Source organism: Salmo salar, chromosome 07, assembly GCF_965601325.2.
Source record: "Salmo salar chromosome 07, fSalSal1, whole genome shotgun sequence".
NCBI lineage: Eukaryota > Metazoa > Chordata > Actinopteri > Salmoniformes > Salmonidae > Salmo > Salmo salar.
Window position 1 is genome coordinate 11,640,950 of NC_138297.1, and position 18,275 is coordinate 11,659,224.

Consider the following 18,275-nt stretch of genomic DNA (forward strand, 5'->3'; position numbering starts at 1 on the left):
TAAAATTATTATTCCATTTCCATTCAAAGTATTTGTCTGCGATTGTCACCAATGTGACACAGACAAAGAGAATAGAATAATATTGATATGGAACTCAGATTTTATTCAAGGCATTATATGAATGCTTTGAATGAACATCAGATGATGTTGAATGGACTCCCTTTCTTCTTGTTTTGTCTGAACGGACATGGGTCTCTCGTGGTGCATGCGTCAACAGTGACTCAGAGAGGACTATGGGATTGATACAGCTGAATAGCGTGGGTGTGAGGAGGACTCAGAAACTCTGGCCTTTTCAGTAAATTGGAGTGAATTACTCTAATAAACGCCTTTCATCCCTCAATGTCGCTGGTTTTTAGATTGCCCAATGCACTTTGGCCCATACTCATGGGCTTGTGTTTGATCTGAAGACGAAATCCAAGCCAAAAATGTGTTGAATAGGCAATCATCTAAAACAAGCACATAAATCTAGCAGTGACAATGACATGTTGGTTGTATGCACAGCTATTCGATGCAGTTTGGACTTGCACCTAAAGAGTTCTTATGATAAATATGTTGTATTCCTAATGCCATAATAATGCTCTGATATACTTTAGACTCAAATGCCCATCCAATATATTGCAATAATAAAAATGGTACAGTATTCAAGAAAAACATGATGGCTACATTTTATCTTCATATCAGGGTCTACCAAGATATGTACAATGTGAACCTGCATCCAAGTTTGAAATGGAGTGAGAAGGGAAATCGTCAAATCATATTCTTCTGCTTCTGAGGTTCAATGATAAAGGGAAAGCTAAATCCTACAGGAATAAATGTAGAAGAAGTAAAAACAGACACTGGTGTTAATTTTCTCTCTGGAGTCTCAAGTCTCGGCTTTCAAGTCATATCCAATACCACTCCACTTTGAAATCGCTCACTCAAGTCATATCCAATACCAAGCAAATTCACGTAATGCTTTGAATGAAACCTGAGTTCCAAGTCAATATTATTCCATTCCCTCTGTCTACATCACATTGGTGACAATCACAGTGAAATAATCATAATTTTACTCCATGTCTCCATCAAGTTTGTATACATTCCACAAATCATTGAACCTTACTCTACATTCTCTTACAAGCTATCATTGTGAGTGTGTCATCGAGCACGACGTGTGTCCTATTTGATGACTATGTCAATACAACACAGGTGTGTGCATAGATAATGTCACCGTTGTTTTCCCAAGGGATAAACCCATTCTGATCGGTTTCACAGCTAACCCTTTCCAGATGTCATTTACATGTGAAGACAGAGGAGGAGATAATATACGCTAATAGACCTATCTGTTTTTTGTCTAAAGCCTAGAACAAAGATAATTGTCGTGATTCACCGCCCAGATGTGGAATACATTTACATTCTGTACCAGGAAGTGAGATAGGAGGGACAGTATATGCAAGGGATCATGTACAAATCAAGGCAAAAAGACCACAATGTTATTGAGGATGATGAAACCATTTACTAATGTCATATATTAATGGAGTGTGATTGGTTTCCAAGGTAACATCACCAGTTCCACTGAACAATGCATTCCAGGTTTACTGTAAAATGAGGCATATTTACCAGTACAGGATTCACACAGGTGTTTACAGTCATCCTGTTATGGTCAGGTGTTTACAGTCATCCTGTTACGGTCAGGTGTTTACAGTCATCCTGTTCCGGTCAGGTGGTTAAAGTCATCCTGTTCTGGCCAGGGGGTTACAGTCTGGCCAGGTGGTTATTTATTTACTTTCTTCTCTTTTGGACACCAGTATTTCTACTTGCACATCGTCATCTGCACATCTATCACCACAGTGTTAATTTGCTAAATTGTAATTACTTTGCTACTATGGCCTATTTATTGCCTTTTCTCCTCACGCAATTTGCACACACTGTATATAGACATTTTTCTATTGTGTTATTGACTGTAGGTTTGTTTATTCCATCTGTAACTCTATGATGTTGTTTGTGTCGAACACTGCTTTGTGTCGCAGTTGTAAATGAGAACTTGTTCTCAACTGGCCTACCTTGTTAAATAAAGGTGAAATAAACAAAGATAAAAAATAAACAGTCATCCTCTTCCGGCCAGGTGGTTACAGTCATCCTCTTCCGGCCAGGTGGTTACAGTCATCCTGTTCCAGTCAGGTGGTTACAGTCGTTCTGTTCCAGTCAGGTGGTTACAGTCATCCTGTTCTGGTCAGGTGGTTATAGTCATCCTGTTCTGGCCAGGTGGTTACAGTCATCCTGTTCTGGCCAGGTGGTTACAGTCATCCTGTTCTCTGTTCCGGTCAGGTGGTTACAGTCATACTGTTCCGGCCAGGTGGTTACAGTCATCCTCTTCCGGCCAGGTGGTTACAGTCATCCTGTTCTGGTCAGGTGGTTACAGTCATACTGTTCCGGCCAGGTGGTTACAGTCATCCTCTTCCGGCCAGGTGGTTACAGTCATCCTGTTCCAGTCAGGTGGTTACAGTCGTTCTGTTCCAGTCAGGTGGTTCCAGTCATCCTGTTCTGGTCAGGTGGTTACAGTCATACTGTTCCGGTCAGGTGGTTACAGTCATACTGTTCCGGCCAGGTGGTTACAGTCATACTGTTCCGGTCAGGTGGTTACAGTCATCCTGTTCTCTGTTCTGGCCAGGTGGTTACAGTCATTCTGTCCCGGCCAGGTGGTTACAGTCATCCTGTTCCGGTCAGGTGGTTACAGTCATCCTGTTCTGATCAGGTGGTTACAGCCATCCTGTTCCGGCCAGGTGGTTACAGTCGTCCTGTTCTGATCAGGTGGTTACAGTCATTATGTTTTGGTCAGGTGGTTACAGTCATCATGTTCTCTGTTCCGGCCAGGTGGTTACAGTCATCCTGTTCTGGCCAGGTGGTTACAGTCGTTCTGTTCTGGCCAGGTGGTTACAGTCATCCTGTTCTGGCCAGGTGGTTACAGTCGTTCTGTTCTGGTCAGGTGGTTACAGTCATCATGTTCTCTGTTCCGGCCAGGTAGTTACAGTCATCCTGTTCTCTGTTCTGGCCAGGAGGTTACAGTCATATTGTTCTCTGTTCTGGCCAGGTGGTTACAGTCATTCTGTTCCGGCCAGGTGGTTACAGTCATCCTGTTCCGGCCAGGTGGTTACAGTCATCCTGTTCTCTGTTCTGGCCAGGTGGTTACAGTCATCCTGTTCCGGCCAGGTGGTTACAGTCATCCTCTTCCGGCCAGGTGGTTACAGTCATCCTGTTCTGGCCAGGTGGTTACAGTAATCGTGTTCTGGTCAGGTGGTTACAGTCATCCTGTTCCGGCCAGGTGGTTTCAGTCATTCTGTTCTCTGTTCCGGCCAGGTGGTTACAGTCATTATGTTTTGGTCAGGTGGTTACAGTCATCCAGTTCTGGCCAGGTGGTTACAGTCATCCTGTTCTCTGTTCTGGTCAGGTGGTTAAAGTCATTCTGTTCTGGCCAGGTGGTTACAGTCATCCTGTTCCAGTCAGGTGGTTACAGTCATTCTGTTGTGGTCAGGTGGTTACAGTCATTCTCTTCTGGTCAGGTGACAGTCATCCTGTTCTGGCCAGGTGGTTACAGTCATCCTGTTCCAGTCAGGTGGTTACAGTCATCCTGTTCCGGTCAGGTGGTTACTGTCATCCTGTTCCGGCCAGATGGTTACAGTCATCCTGTTCCAGTCAGGTGGTTACAGTCATCCTGCTCCAGTCAGGTTGTTACAGTCATCCTGTTCAGATCAGGTGGTTACAGTCATCCTGTTCCGGCCAGGTGGTTTCAGTCATCCTGTTCCAGTCAGGTGGTTACAGTCATTCTGTTCCAGTCAGGTGGTTATAGTCATCCTGTTCCGGCCAGGTGGTTACATTCATGCTGTTCCGGCCAGGTGGTTACAGTCGTTCTGTTCTGGCCAGGTGGTTACAGTCATCCTGTTCTGGCCAGGTGGTTACAGTCGTTCTGTTCTGGTCAGGTGGTTACAGTCATCATGTTCTCTGTTCCGGCCAGGTAGTTACAGTCATCCTGTTCTCTGTTCTGGCCAGGTGGTTACAGTCATATTGTTCTCTGTTCTGGCCAGGTGGTTACAGTCATTCTGTTCCGGCCAGGTGGTTACAGTCATCCTGTTCCGGCCAGGTGGTTACAGTCATCCTGTTCTCTGTTCTGGCCAGGTGGTTACAGTCATCCTGTTCCGGCCAGGTGGTTACAGTCATCCTCTTCCGGCCAGGTGGTTACAGTCATCCTGTTCTGGCCAGGTGGTTACAGTAATCGTGTTCTGGTCAGGTGGTTACAGTCATCCTGTTCCGGCCAGGTGGTTTCAGTCATTCTGTTCTCTGTTCCGGCCAGGTGGTTACAGTCATTATGTTTTGGTCAGGTGGTTACAGTCATCCAGTTCTGGCCAGGTGGTTACAGTCATCCTGTTCTCTGTTCTGGTCAGGTGGTTAAAGTCATTCTGTTCTGGCCAGGTGGTTACAGTCATCCTGTTCCAGTCAGGTGGTTACAGTCATTCTGTTGTGGTCAGGTGGTTACAGTCATTCTCTTCTGGTCAGGTGACAGTCATCCTGTTCTGGCCAGGTGGTTACAGTCATCCTGTTCCAGTCAGGGGGTTACAGTCATCCTGTTCCGGTCAGGTGGTTACTGTCATCCTGTTCCGGCCAGATGGTTACAGTCATCCTGTTCCAGTCAGGTGGTTACAGTCATCCTGCTCCAGTCAGGTTGTTACAGTCATCCTGTTCAGATCAGGTGGTTACAGTCATCCTGTTCCGGCCAGGTGGTTTCAGTCATCCTGTTCCAGTCAGGTGGTTACAGTCATTCTGTTCCAGTCAGGTGGTTATAGTCATCCTGTTCCGGCCAGGTGGTTACATTCATGCTGTTCCGGTCAGGTTGTTACAGTCATCCTGTTCCGGCCAGATGGTTACAGTCATTCTGCTCCAGTCAGGTTGTTACAGTCATCCTGTTCCGGGCAGATGGTTACAGTCATCCTGTTCTGATCAGGTGGTTACAGTTATCGTGTTCTGGTCAGGTGGTTACAGTCATCCTGTTCCGGCCAGGTGGTTTCAGAGATCCTGTTCCGGCCAGGGGGTTTCAGTCATCCTGTTCTCTGTTCCGGCCAGGTGGTTACAGTCATTATGTTTTGGTCAGGTGGTTACAGTCATCCTGTTCTGGCCAGGTGGTTACAGTCATCCTGTTCTCTGTTCTGGTCAGGTGGTTACAGTCATTCTGTTCTGGCCAGGTGGTTACAGTCATCCTGTTCCAGTCAGGTGGTTACAGTCATTCTGTTCTGGCCAGGTGGTTACAGTCATTCTGCTCCAGTCAGGTGGTTACAGTCATCCTGTTCTGATCAGGTGGTTACAGTCATCCTGTTCTGGCCAGGTGGTTTCAGTCATCCTGTTCCGGCCAGGTTGTTACAGTGATTATGTTCTGGCCAGGTGGTTACATTCATCCTGTTCTGGCCAGGTGGTTCCTGTCATTATGTTCTGGTCAGGTGGTTACAGTCATCCTGTTCCGGCCAGGTGGTTACAGTCATCCTGTCCCGGCCAGGTGGTTACAGTCATCATGTTCTGGCCAGGTGGTTACAGTCGTTCTGTTCCAGTCAGGTGGTTCCAGTCATCATGTTCTCTGTTCCGGTCAGGTGCTTACAGTCGTTCTGTTCTGATCAGGTGGTTACAGTCATCCTGTTCTGATCAGGTGGTTACAGTCATCCTGTTCTGGCCAGGTGGTTACAGTCATCGTGTTCTGGTCAGGTGGTTACAGTCATCCTGTTCCGGCCAGGTGGTTTCAGTCATCCTGTTCCGGCCAGGTGATTACAGTCATCCTGTTCTGATCAGGTGGTTACAGTCATCCTGTTCTGATCAGGTGGTTACAGTCATCCTGTTCTGGCCAGGTGGTTACAGTCATCGTGTTCTGGTCAGGTGGTTACAGTCATCCTGTTCCGGCCAGGTGGTTTCAGTCATCCTGTTCTGGTCAGGTGGTTACAGTGATTATGTTCTGGCCAGGTGGTTACATCCATCCTGTTCTGGCCAGGTGGTTCCTGTCATTATGTTCTGGTCAGGTGGTTACAGTCATCCTGTTCCGGCCAGGTGGTTACAGTCATCCTGTCCCGGCCAGGTGGTTACAGTCGTTCTGTTCCAGTCAGGTGGTTACAGTCATCATGTTCTCTGTTCCGGTCAGGTGCTTACAGTCGTTCTGTTCTGGTCAGGTGGTTACAGTCATCCTGTCCCAGCCAGGTGGTTACAGTCATTCTGTTCTGGCCAGGTGTTCACAGTCTTTCTGTTCTGGCCAGGTGGTTACAGTCATTCTGTTCTGGTCAGGTGGTTACAGTCGTTCTGTTCTGGTCAGGTGGTTACAGTCGTTCTCGTCTGGCCAGGTGGTTACAGTCATTATGTTCTGGCCAGGTGGTCACAGTCATTATGTTCTGGCCAGGTGAATACAGTCATCCTGTTCCAGTCAGGTGGTTACAGTTGTTCTGTTCTGGCCAGGTGGTTACAGTCATTCTGTTCTGGTCAGGTGGTTACAGTTGTTCTGTTCTGGTCAGGTGGTTACAGTTATTCTGTTCTGGTCAGGTGGTTACAGTCGTTCTGTTCTGGTCAGGTGGTTACAGTCATTCTGTCCCGGCCAGGTGGTTACTGTCGTTCTGTTCTGGTCAGGTGGTTACAGTCATTATGTTCTGGTCAGGTGGTTACAGTCGTTCTGTTCTGGTCAGGTGGTTACAGTCATTATGTTCTGGTCAGGTGGTTCCAGTCATCATGTTCTCTGTTCTGGTCAGGTGGTTACAGTCATTCTGTTCTGGTCAGGTGGTTACAGTCATTATGTTCTGGCCAGGTGGTTACAGTCATCCTGTTCCGGCCAGGTGGTTACAGTCGTTCTGTTCTGGTCAGGTGGTTACAGTCATTATGTTCTGGTCAGGTGGTTACAGTCGTTCTGTTCTGGTCAGGTGGTTACAGTCATTATGTTCTGGTCGTGGTTACAGTCGTTCTGTTCTGGTCAGGTGGTTACAGTCGTTCTGTTCTGGTCAGGTGGTTACAGTCGTTCTCGTCTGGCCAGGTGGTTACAGTCATTATGTTCTGGCCAGGTGGTCACAGTCATTATGTTCTGGCCAGGTGAATACAGTCATCCTGTTCCAGTCAGGTGGTTACAGTTGTTCTGTCCCGGCCAGGTGGTTACAGTTGTTCTGTTCTGGTCAGGTGGTTACAGTCGTTCTCTTCTGGTCAGGTGGTTACAGTCATTCTGTTCTGGTCAGGTGGTTACAGTCATTCTGTCCCGGCCAGGTGGTTACTGTCGTTCTGTTCTGGTCAGGTGGTTACAGTCATTCTGTTCTGGTCAGGTGGTTACAGTCGTTCTGTTCTGGTCAGGTGGTTACAGTCATCCTGTTCCGGCCAGGTGATTACAGTCGTTCTGTTCTGGTCAGGTGGTTACAGTCATTCTGTTCTGGTCAGGTGGTTACAGTCATTCTGTTCTGGTCAGGTGGTTACAGTCATTATGTTCTGGCCAGGTGGTTACAGTCATCCTGTTCCGGCCAGGTGGTTACAGTCGTTCTGTTCTGGTCAGGTGGTTACAGTCATTATGTTCTGGTCAGGTGGTTACAGTCGTTCTGTTCTGGTCAGGTGGTTACAGTCATTATGTTCTGGTCAGGTGGTTACAGTCGTTCTGTTCTGGTCAGGTGGTTACAGTCGTTCTGTTCTGGTCAGGTGGTTGCAGTCATTATGTTCTGGTCAGGTGGTTACAGTCGTTCTGTTCTGGTCAGGTGGTTACAGTCATTATGTTCTGGTCAGGTGACGGTCATTCTGTTCTGGCCAGGTGGTTAGTCATTCTGTTCTGGTCAGGTGGTTACTGTCATTATGTTCTGGCCAGGTGGTTACAGTCATCCTGTTCCAGTCAGGTGGTTACAGTTGTTCTGTTCTGATCAGGTGGTTACAGTTGTTCTGTTCCAGTCAGGTGGTTACAGTTGTTCTGTTCTGGTCAGGTGGTTACAGTTGTTCTGTTCTGGTCAGGTGGTTACAGTCATTATGTTCTGGTCAGGTGGTTACAGTCATCCTGTTCCGGCCAGGTGATTACAGTCGTTCTCTTCTGGTCAGGTGGTTACAGTCATTCTGTTCTGGTCAGGTGGTTACAGTCATTCTGTTCTGGTCAGGTGGTTACTGTCATTATGTTCTGGCCAGGTGGTTACAGTCATCCTGTTCCGGTCAGGGGGGTCCTTGGAAAGAGTCTTTAGCTCTGTTCAGATTTTTTTTTCATCCAAGTGAAGTTTCCCTGAAATTGGATTCGTAGGAAAAGAGTAAAAACATGTAAATGGATCATTTTTGTAACCAATAGTTTACCTGGTTAAGCAAAATTGTGCCAGCTAGAGTTTCAATACTGCATTTGTAAGCCCTCGCAGTCCCACTAAACACATAGTGCAAACATAATTTGAAACTTTTAACCTCAGCTTGTTGACAGCAATATCATTCATCTTTAAATCATGTATTATCCAACAGATTCAGATGACGATAGAGAAGCCGTGAAGTTTAAAAGTGAATGAAAAAACTAGGATTTTAGATCACCAGATAACTGTAACTGTAAATCTAAAGTGCTTCCATTCCCCTTTAAGGGGAGAAAACTTTGATTGTATAATCATATTTTACAGCAGTGTCAAGATTCTAACCAAGCATAAACAATGCCGGTGTTGCGTGAGGAAAAGGTTCTCCAATCGGTCAGGCACTACTCTGCTTCAGTGAGCACTGGTCTTGACTTTCAGATTTGCAGCGAGACAAATAACAGAAACGTCAGTGGGCTCTCTGAAAAAGTGAAAAAGTGGAAGAAGAAGAAGAAAAAAATAACAAGTTTGACATGCGGGGTACAGACAGTGGAAGGTAAGCGAAGGCATAAGGTCTAGAACAAGAAATCAAACAATTCTAACTTAATCTTCTTTGTTCATAGGACTGTGTTCCTTCCAAGTCTTCCCACTCTGCTCCCTCCTCACTTATTTTTGGGATAGAGACAGGTCTCAGCTCCCACCTCACTTATCTCTGGGATAGAGACAGGTCTCATCTCCCTCTCTCTACATCAGCCCCGTAAGTGAAGGGATACGTGATACCTCCACCAGGAGAGCTCCCTACTACTAGTATACAATGTATTCCGAACATATTCAGACCCCTTCACTATTTCCACATTTTGTTACGTTACAGCCTTATTCTAAAATGGTGTTTTTTCCCCCTCATTAAACTACACACAATACCCCATAATGACAAAGAAAAAACACTTTTTTTTGCAAATGTCTAAAAATAAAAAACAGACATACCTTATTTACATAAGTATTCAGACATTTTGTTACAAGACTCGAAATTGAGTTCAGGTACATCCTGCTCTGTCATTATGGGGTATTGTGTGTAGATTGATGAGAAAAATATATAATTTAATCAATTTTAGAATAAGGCTGTAATGGAACAAAATGTGGAAAAGGTGAAGGGGTCTGAATACTTTATATGTACTGTCAAATCTGGCCTCATCCCCACAGGCACCCTGATACACCCCTCTGCTGTCACTCATGCATATTAATTCCTATACTACTACCTAGCGTTCTCATAGCAACTGTCTGGATTGAAACATTCTAATGGTATGTACTGTAGAAGCGGGTTATTTGTGGTTACTCCAACGCCTGCTCATTTCCATAGTCCCGATACGTACCCTCACTCAGCTGTGCAGAGAAAGAATAGAATCTCACCTCACAAGGATAGATTTTATGAGGATAGACAAATTGTGCTCGCTCTACAGAGTGATTCTTAGGCTCGGATAGCAAACATTTCTTCAAATCTGAAGCATGTAGTGAATAAAATCCTGTTTCCCTCCATGCCTCTTCTGTGGCTCCCTGTATCTGTTAGTGCTGTTTATTTGTTTTGAAATGTAAGTAAATCCAACCATTCCCAATCATTTTGCTTCCAGGCTCAGCCCAATCAATCACTGTCTTCTCTTCCCTTTCTCTTCTTATTAACTTGTTCCCTCCCTCATATATTCACACAAGTGGAAGCTCCTCAAAGGAGGAAGGGGAGGACCATCCTGCTCAGTGAATTTCATTTCGTAATTAAAAAAAAGTGAAACATTAAAAAAGTTATCCTTTTTATAATTAAACTATACTAAATATATTCACGTATCACCAAATCATAGATTAAAACACATTGTTTTGCAATGAAGGTCTATAGTAGCCTCAACAACACTCTATAGGGTAGCACCATGGTGTAGCCGGAGGACAGCTAGTTTCCATCCTCCTCTGGGTACATTGACCTCAATACAACAGCTAGAGTCTTGTCCTGGCTGGGTTAGAGTCTTGTCCTGGCTGGGTTAGAGTATTGTCCAGGCTGGGTTAGAGTATTGTCCAGGCTGGGTTAGAGTCTTGTCCAGGCTGGCTTAGAGCTTGTCCAGGCTGGGTTAGAGTCTTGTCCAGGCTGGGTTAGAGTCTTGTCCAGGCTGGGTTAGAGTCTTGTCCAAGCTGAGTTAGAGTCTTTTCCAGGCTGGGTGAGTCTTGTCCAGGCTGGGTGAGTCTTGTCCTGGCTGGGTTAGAGTCTTGTCCTGGCTGGGTTAGAGTCTTGTCCTGGCTGGGTGAGTCTTGTCCTGGCTGGGTTAGAGTATTGTCCAGGCTGGGTTAGAGTCTTGGAGCTGTGTAGAGGAAAGCATTATCCTGTTTAATTATTTTTTTTTTACTGTACACCCAAAAAAAGGAATGCAGGCAATGAACGTCTTATCCATGCAACTGTAGCTACTGCAGGCCTAAGAAGTCTCATGACATTATCCTGAAAGTCATCTTTGTGTTATCAGACGGATAGACCATATGTTTGATATCAATTAATGATTAATGACAGGTAATGGTTAATGAAAAAGGAGAAAACAACAAGTGATTGTATCTTATTGATTCGGATGAATACTTCAACTAAATATCTTCGGGATGGAATGTGGGTAGATATTCTCAATGAAGAGACGGATGGAAAATGAAAGGATTGGGATTATTTCCATTAATTCTACAGCCTATTGAAAGAGAATGCTATTGCAAGCTGGATAGAAACCAGGCATAAGACCAAAAGAAAATTCCCCAAGTCTAATACTGTATTTGGTCCGAAACTGCTGAATAGGAGAGCCATTCATTTGTGAGGACTTACGTCCACCACAGCCACATCTCCTATATACTCTTCCCCCTAGCTTTCCAATTTTATGATTTTCAAAACTGTCAGCAGTTTCCTTTATGTACGCCTAACGTGAATGAAGACATTAATGCCCTTTCAAAAGCGGACTTTCATTCCAAAGGGACTGTCACTGCTTAAATGGCTTGTTAGGCGCCAGGGGTATTTCTCACAGGATAACTACCATCGCCCACCAGCCTGGGCTTGGCTGAGAGCATCAGTGAGATTTATAACAGCCCACACTTGTCCATGGTGCTTGTAATAAAGTCACAGATAATGCCCATAACACCGATGGGGTACTTTGTAACCAAGGAAACAGCAAGGGACATTCATTTGTGGAGGAATAGTTCCAGATAATTCTCGACCAAAACAAGATAAGAAAAATAAACATACTCAAATTGAAGCATGGACTGTGCACCTCAATTTAACTCTATACCTCTACTTAACTCTGTTTACCTCTAAAACTCTATTTAGTATGCACCTCTATCCTTTGTTTCAGTGCACCCGACCATAATGTTGTGTCATTCGATGTACATCATTATAAAATTGGTGTGGAATTTGGAAACATATTTATTTACCAACTTTTCAAGACATTCTATTTATTTCAAGAGCCTTACCCTCTTAAGATGCATACAGCTGTGTGAATTGGTGTGGCGATTTAGAACCATTTTTAATTATCAACTTTTCAGGACTGGTTTATTTCAAAGGCCATGCTCTCTTAGTTTTAACAAATAAAGGTCAGGTACATTCCTTCAAATTTATTCATAATGGAAAAAAACTATTGCTCTTTAGAAGCATGTGATTGGTTCTGATTGGACACTGTCCCTTAATGCCAGCTCACGGTTAGTGGTAAAGACCACAGTTATCATCTCATCTCCTCCATAATATAACATGATGAATGAGAACATTTAAAACGTCCCTTTTGGAAATGAAGTTCTATCACAGCGTAGTTATTGATGTAAAACCAACTCATCCAGTCTTCTGTGAAGTGTTGTTTTTGTTGACGTACAGGACAGATATTTCACAGTGGCTAAGAAATTCCTCTATGTACTTTATTCCTGCACCAATGCAAACATTTTTATATCAATATCAAATTATTTATTGGTACCTTTCTGTGACTGTTTTCAATTAAAAATATTAAAAAAATATATAAATAGATTCTTAGCAAAGGGCAATTTCTCAAGAAAGAATTTAGCTAGGACTGTCTGGGAATGGTCTGATTGGGGAGGGGGAAACTGAAAATGTGCTGTTATTGGCAGAGATGTTTGAAACTCTTTCTTATTGGTCTATTAACTCATTTACTGTATGGTGATGTCACCACTGAAGGCCAAAACTCCATCCCACCAAAACACGCTGAAATTCCATCCTGTCTTTTTTCAAACAGCTCTTACACTGAAAGGGCATTATAATAATTTTCCCAATTGATTGGGCTTTTAACTAACCACCAAGCGCCAAAGATTAGAAAAAACGGTGAGAAGACAAAGAAGAGAAAGAAGGAGGGAAGGATGAAGAAGAGGCTTGGGAGAGGGAGAGTTTTAAAGAAAGGAATCCTGAGTGAAGATCAGCCAGTGATTCTTTGAAGGGCGACCGAAGGGCGGCGAGGCGAGCTGAGCGCCAGCGGTGAGGGCGATCCTCAAACAAACGCCTCGCCGGTGGAGGGATTAAGCCTTGGGATTTGTGAGTGGAGCGGGATTGAACTCTGCCGTCCCCGCTGAAAGTACAGCTGCAGCACCTTTCTCCAGTGCCCGGTTGCTTTAGATGGGGCCTCTCTGCCATTTGTTATAGAGTTATTGTGAAGCAACTTGCAGATCCCTGTTGGGTTGCAAATGTTTTGCATTTCATGTCTGGTTGGCTTCTGTTAAAAGAGTCTGTCTCACTTGTCCATAAGCTTGTATTGAATACATGATAGGGGATCAGGTTTCCTCAGTAATGAAATGGAAACACACATAGGCACTCACACAATAACAACAACAGCCATCTTCAAATCTATTAATACGACCCTCCATGACCTGTGAACAGTGGGAGCACAGTCTAAAATGCGCTCAAACACCTCTCCACCTACAGATCCTGCAGGTTTCACAGACTTCTAGGCAGGATACACACCTCATAATAATAACAATCTGGAATGGCTGGAATGGAGTGCATGGAATGTTATCAAACACATGGAAACCATGGAAACCATGTGCTTGATACCATTCCATTTCATCCATTAAATATGAACTAATTTATACAACCCCAGGCTACAATATTCTGTCCATATGAAGGAATGTATATACAATATTTGTAGCCATACATAATTTAAGACTCACGAACACAATCAGGCAATATTTAACATACGCAACATTGTTTCACGTTCTTTAACACCCGTCTCATAAACACAATGATGCAAAAGTGTTCTGCTGGCTTCACAGCTTCCCCAGGGCTTCACAACTTCCCCAGCGCTTCACAACTTCACCAGCTGGCTTCACAGCTTCCCCAGGGCTTCACAACTTCCCCAGCTGGCTTCACAGCTTCCCCAGCTGGCTTCACAGCTTCCCCAGCACCCCACAACTTCCCCAGCACTTCACAACTTCCCCAGCTGGCTTCACAGCTTCCCCAGCTGGCTTCACAGCTTCCCCAGCACTCCACAACTACCCCAGCACTTCACAGCTTCCCCAGTGCTTCACAACTTCCTGGGGAAACTTGACTTATTGTAGCCTCACGTGGATGATAGAGTAGCAGAGGAAGGAAGCTTCTGCTGCAGTGTTCTCTGTAAAATAGAACGCGTTGTGGCGGTACTTCGATTACTATGAGTCGTCCTCCCCTCAGCAGCCTCCACTGCTCCAAACTCTCTTTGTTTTCTACCACTGAAGGGGATGCAGTACAGGACAATGTTGAAGGGAACATTGAATGAACAAGCCTATCTGTGTGAGACTAACAATACCTTGGATCCTGAGTGCTTGCTCTGTGTGATGATGTCAAACATCGGCCCTCGACAGGAGAGGGAAATTATGTGTTTTTGTCCGTTGGGACAACTCCTCCTGGACCCCCCCAGAAGGTTGCAGCTGGGATATGAAGTGTACATATACCACAAGTTGTTAGGAAAATAGGAAATGTGTAATGTAACTGAGAACAGTGTAGTGTAGTGCTACGCTGGTGGAGTGAAACATATGTACATGTACTGTACCAGTACATATAGTACACATTATGGCACTTCCATACACAAATAGCTGCAAACAGACATGCTCACTTGCAAGAACTTGGGAGTCGAAAAACACACTTTAAATGTAATCTATAATGAAAATTACTTTGAAATACCAAACAAACTGAGAGAAAAAAAACTGAAACAGCAAACAGGTTACAAACACAAAGAGAAGTTAACTGGCACTCATCCTAAAAGCACATTTGTGTCCTTTGATCATGGCGTTGTTTTTCCATCTTCTGTTATGATATATTTGGGGATGAAAAGAGCCAAGATCAAGTCAGCAGAAACCTGAGGCGTTCTCTCATCTCCATCTCTAAGTGCTCCAACGCAGTAAATTAGGAGACATTTTCAGACCCTTGGCATTACATTAGACCAAGGCTGGAAGAGAGAGAGTCCTATCGATTTGACCTGCGTGGGCCTAACAAGGATGAACCATTAGTTCGCTTCTCTGATGCTGCTGCCTCTAGATTTGTTTGTGTAAATTATGTCCCAAGTTGATTGCACATGGGCAAAGAGACACAGGATAGCAGATGCATCAGCAACATGTCAGGGACATAATAACCCATCCTTGGGCATTCAGTTGGTTGTTTTAGTTGGTTGTTTCTATTTCTATAGTTATTTCTATTGATACACTATAACAATTCAAGTTATCACTATCATTAAATTCTACTGGTGAAGTCGTACAATAGGCTGGCTGGCTCTGTAGACTAGCCTCGATGGAGAATAAATATCTACTGGTTCCTTCTCACTGGTTCTGAGTTGAGATTCTGACTAATGTATTCACATCATTTGACTTTTGTTGATACATCAGGTGTACTTGACATTCGCTTCTCACCCGGGCAGAAACCGAACATAAAGTATTTCTAGCTCTGTTTTTGTCGGCCATTTTTCTATTCTGTTTTTATCAGCAGGCAGCCAGGTACTTGGTTTTATGCGCTCATGCTGGGGTAATAACACTAGAGGGGATAAAGCTGGTTGATGTGCGCCATGCCAATATCTTGTCAAGCTGACATCATACTGTACATGTTCTTTAAATCAGTGGTCATAGAGTAGGCTGTAACCAGTGGTCATAGAGAACGCTACAACCGGTAGTCATAAAGAAGGCTATAACCAGTGTTCATAGAGAAGGCTATAACCACTGGTCATAGAGAATGCTATAACAATTGGTCTCATACATTGAGTAGGCTGTAACCAGTGGTCATAGAGAAGGCTATAACCAGTGGTCATAGAGAACTAGTGTAGGCTATAACCATTGGTATCATTCACAGAGTAGGCTATAACCAGTGGTCATAAAGTATGCTATAACCAGTGTTCATAGAGTAGACTATAACCAGTGGTCATAGAGTAGGCTATAATCAGTGGTCATAGAGTAGGTTATAACCAGTGGTCTCATACATAGAGTAGGCTATAACCAGTGGTCTATTACATAGAATAAGCTATAACCAGTGGTCTATTACATAGAGTAGGCTATAACCAGTGGTCTATTACATAGAGTAGGCTATAACCATTGGTCATAGAGTAGGCTATAACTAGTGGTCTATTACATAGAGTAAGCTATAAAGAGTGGTCTATTACATGGAGTAGGCTATAACCAGTGGTCACAGAGTAGCCTATAACCAGTGGTCATAGAATAGGCTATAACCAAAGGTCATAGAGTAAGCTATAACCAGTGGTCATAGAGTAAGCTATAAACAGTGGTACATTAATAGAGTAGGCTTTAACCAGTGGTCATAGAGTAGACTATAATCAGTGGTCATAAAGAAGTCTATACTCACCAATAATTGTCAAAACAATAAATAAGGAATAGTGTGCAGTAGTGTTTTGAAAAATACTTGCAAATAAGAAGATATCGCCAAGAAACAGAAAGCCAGAACAGCTCTCTGGAGGGTTAAAGAGGTTTAAGAGATGGGTCTGGGTTAGCAGAGAGGTATAAGAGATGGGTCTGGGGCAGTAGAGAGGTATAAGAGATGGGTCTGGGGTAGTAGAGAGGTATAAGAGATGGGTATGGGGCAGTAGAGAGGTATAAGAGATGGGTCTGGGGCAGTAGTGTCACAAACCTCTTTGTCTGAAGATATGTTGAAATCGCTGTCGGACAAAGTGGACCAATATGCAGCGGATTGCGTGCTCATCATCATTTATTTTAAATGTGAACACGAGGAAAAAACAATAAACAAACTCACGACAGGAACAGTGTAGCAGGCTAAACAAAAGCAGTGCTAAGATACAACTACCCACAAGTGACAAACAAAACACACACCTACATAGGACTCCCAATCAGAGGCAACTAGAAACACATGCCTCCAATTGAGAGTCCAGCAACCAAATCTGCACATAGAAAACTTAACCTAGAACCTACTCCTACTAAAACATACACCACAAAACCCCGGAACACATAAATAACACTCCCCTCTAAGCTATACACAAAAAAAAACACCATACAAAACAAACATACCTCTGCCACGCCCTGACCAAATAATACAAATAATCCTCTATACTGGTCAGGACGTAACAAGTAGAGAGGTATAAGAGATGGGTCTGGGGTAGTAGAGAGGTATAAGAGATGGGTCTGAGGCAGTAGAGAGGTATAAGAGATGGGTCTGGGGCAGAAGAGAGGTGTAAGAGATGGGTCTGGGGTAGCAGAGAGGTATAAGAGATGGTTCTGGGGCAGTAGAGAGGTATAAGAGATGGGTCTGGGGCAGTAGAGAGGTATAAGAGATGGGTCTGAGGGTCTGGGGTAGTAGAGAGGTATAAGAGATGGGTCTGGGACAGTAGAGAGGTGTAAGAGATGGGTCTGGGGCAGTAGAGAGGTATAAGAAATGGGTCTGGGGTAGTAGAGAGGTGTAAGAGATGGGTCTGGGGCAGTAGAGAGGTGTAAGAGATGGGTTTGGGGTAGTAGAGAGGTATAAGAGATGGTCTGGGGTAGTAGAGAGGTGTACGAGATGGTCTGGGGCAGTAGAGAGGTGTAAGAGATGGGTCTGGGGCAGTAGAGAGGTATAAGAGATGGGTCTGGGGTAGTAGAGAGGTGCAAGAGATGGGTCTGGGGTAGTAGAGAGGTGTAAGAGATGAGTCTGGGGCAGGGCTGCAGAAGAAGACACCCGATGAGAGATGGAGATTTCAGCAGTAGGTGGATAGACAGTACCAGCGGGTCTCGATGTGGGCCTCAGGCGGCTGGTTCTGTTGTGTTCTCATTATCTTCTTCACTCTGACTTCATTGCCATCGAATCGAAGAGGTCAATACTCAGGCCTGGGTGACAATGACATGGCTGTTTGGAGTTTGATTTTATTGTTAACTATGGAAAACTACAATGTAGTTCAGGAGACAGTGGTTCTATACTGTATGTTTCTTAAACCTGAAAGCTCCAACATATTTTCTATCTTAAAAGCACCAACTGCAGTATTTCTTTGAAACCAAATTGGCAATGATTTCAAAGACATACTGTATGTCAGGCAGTAACACTTGTAATTGTACTGACCTTTTGTAACATAAGTAAATTACTTAAATCCCCAACCTAAGATGGCCAATTTGTCCAATATGTCCAATAGGGGTGCCGGTGCCATAGGACTTTTAGCTCTAACTCTGGAATGTTATGGGCTATCAACTCAAATCATGTGCATCTGAGAGATGACACTCTAAACTTGGAATAAAAATACTGACTGGAAGCATTTGAGTTATTGTTTAGTTGTAGTGGCCCAGGGGCTCTAATTCTGAGTTGAATTTCAAATCGCTATATATATATATATATATAAAAACAAAATCTGAAATGTTCAGAAATGTTAGTAAATTACCTTTCTTTGTGCTTTTCCCCCATCTAATCATAGCACGGGGTTCTTAAATTACATTACATTACTTATTTGTTTAATTTAAGAGACAAATAATCATGTTTTAATGCAAAATACTTCTAGGTTTTACACAGTCAAATGTGTCAACTAATTAGAACTGTACAATTGATACATGTACGACATCAAT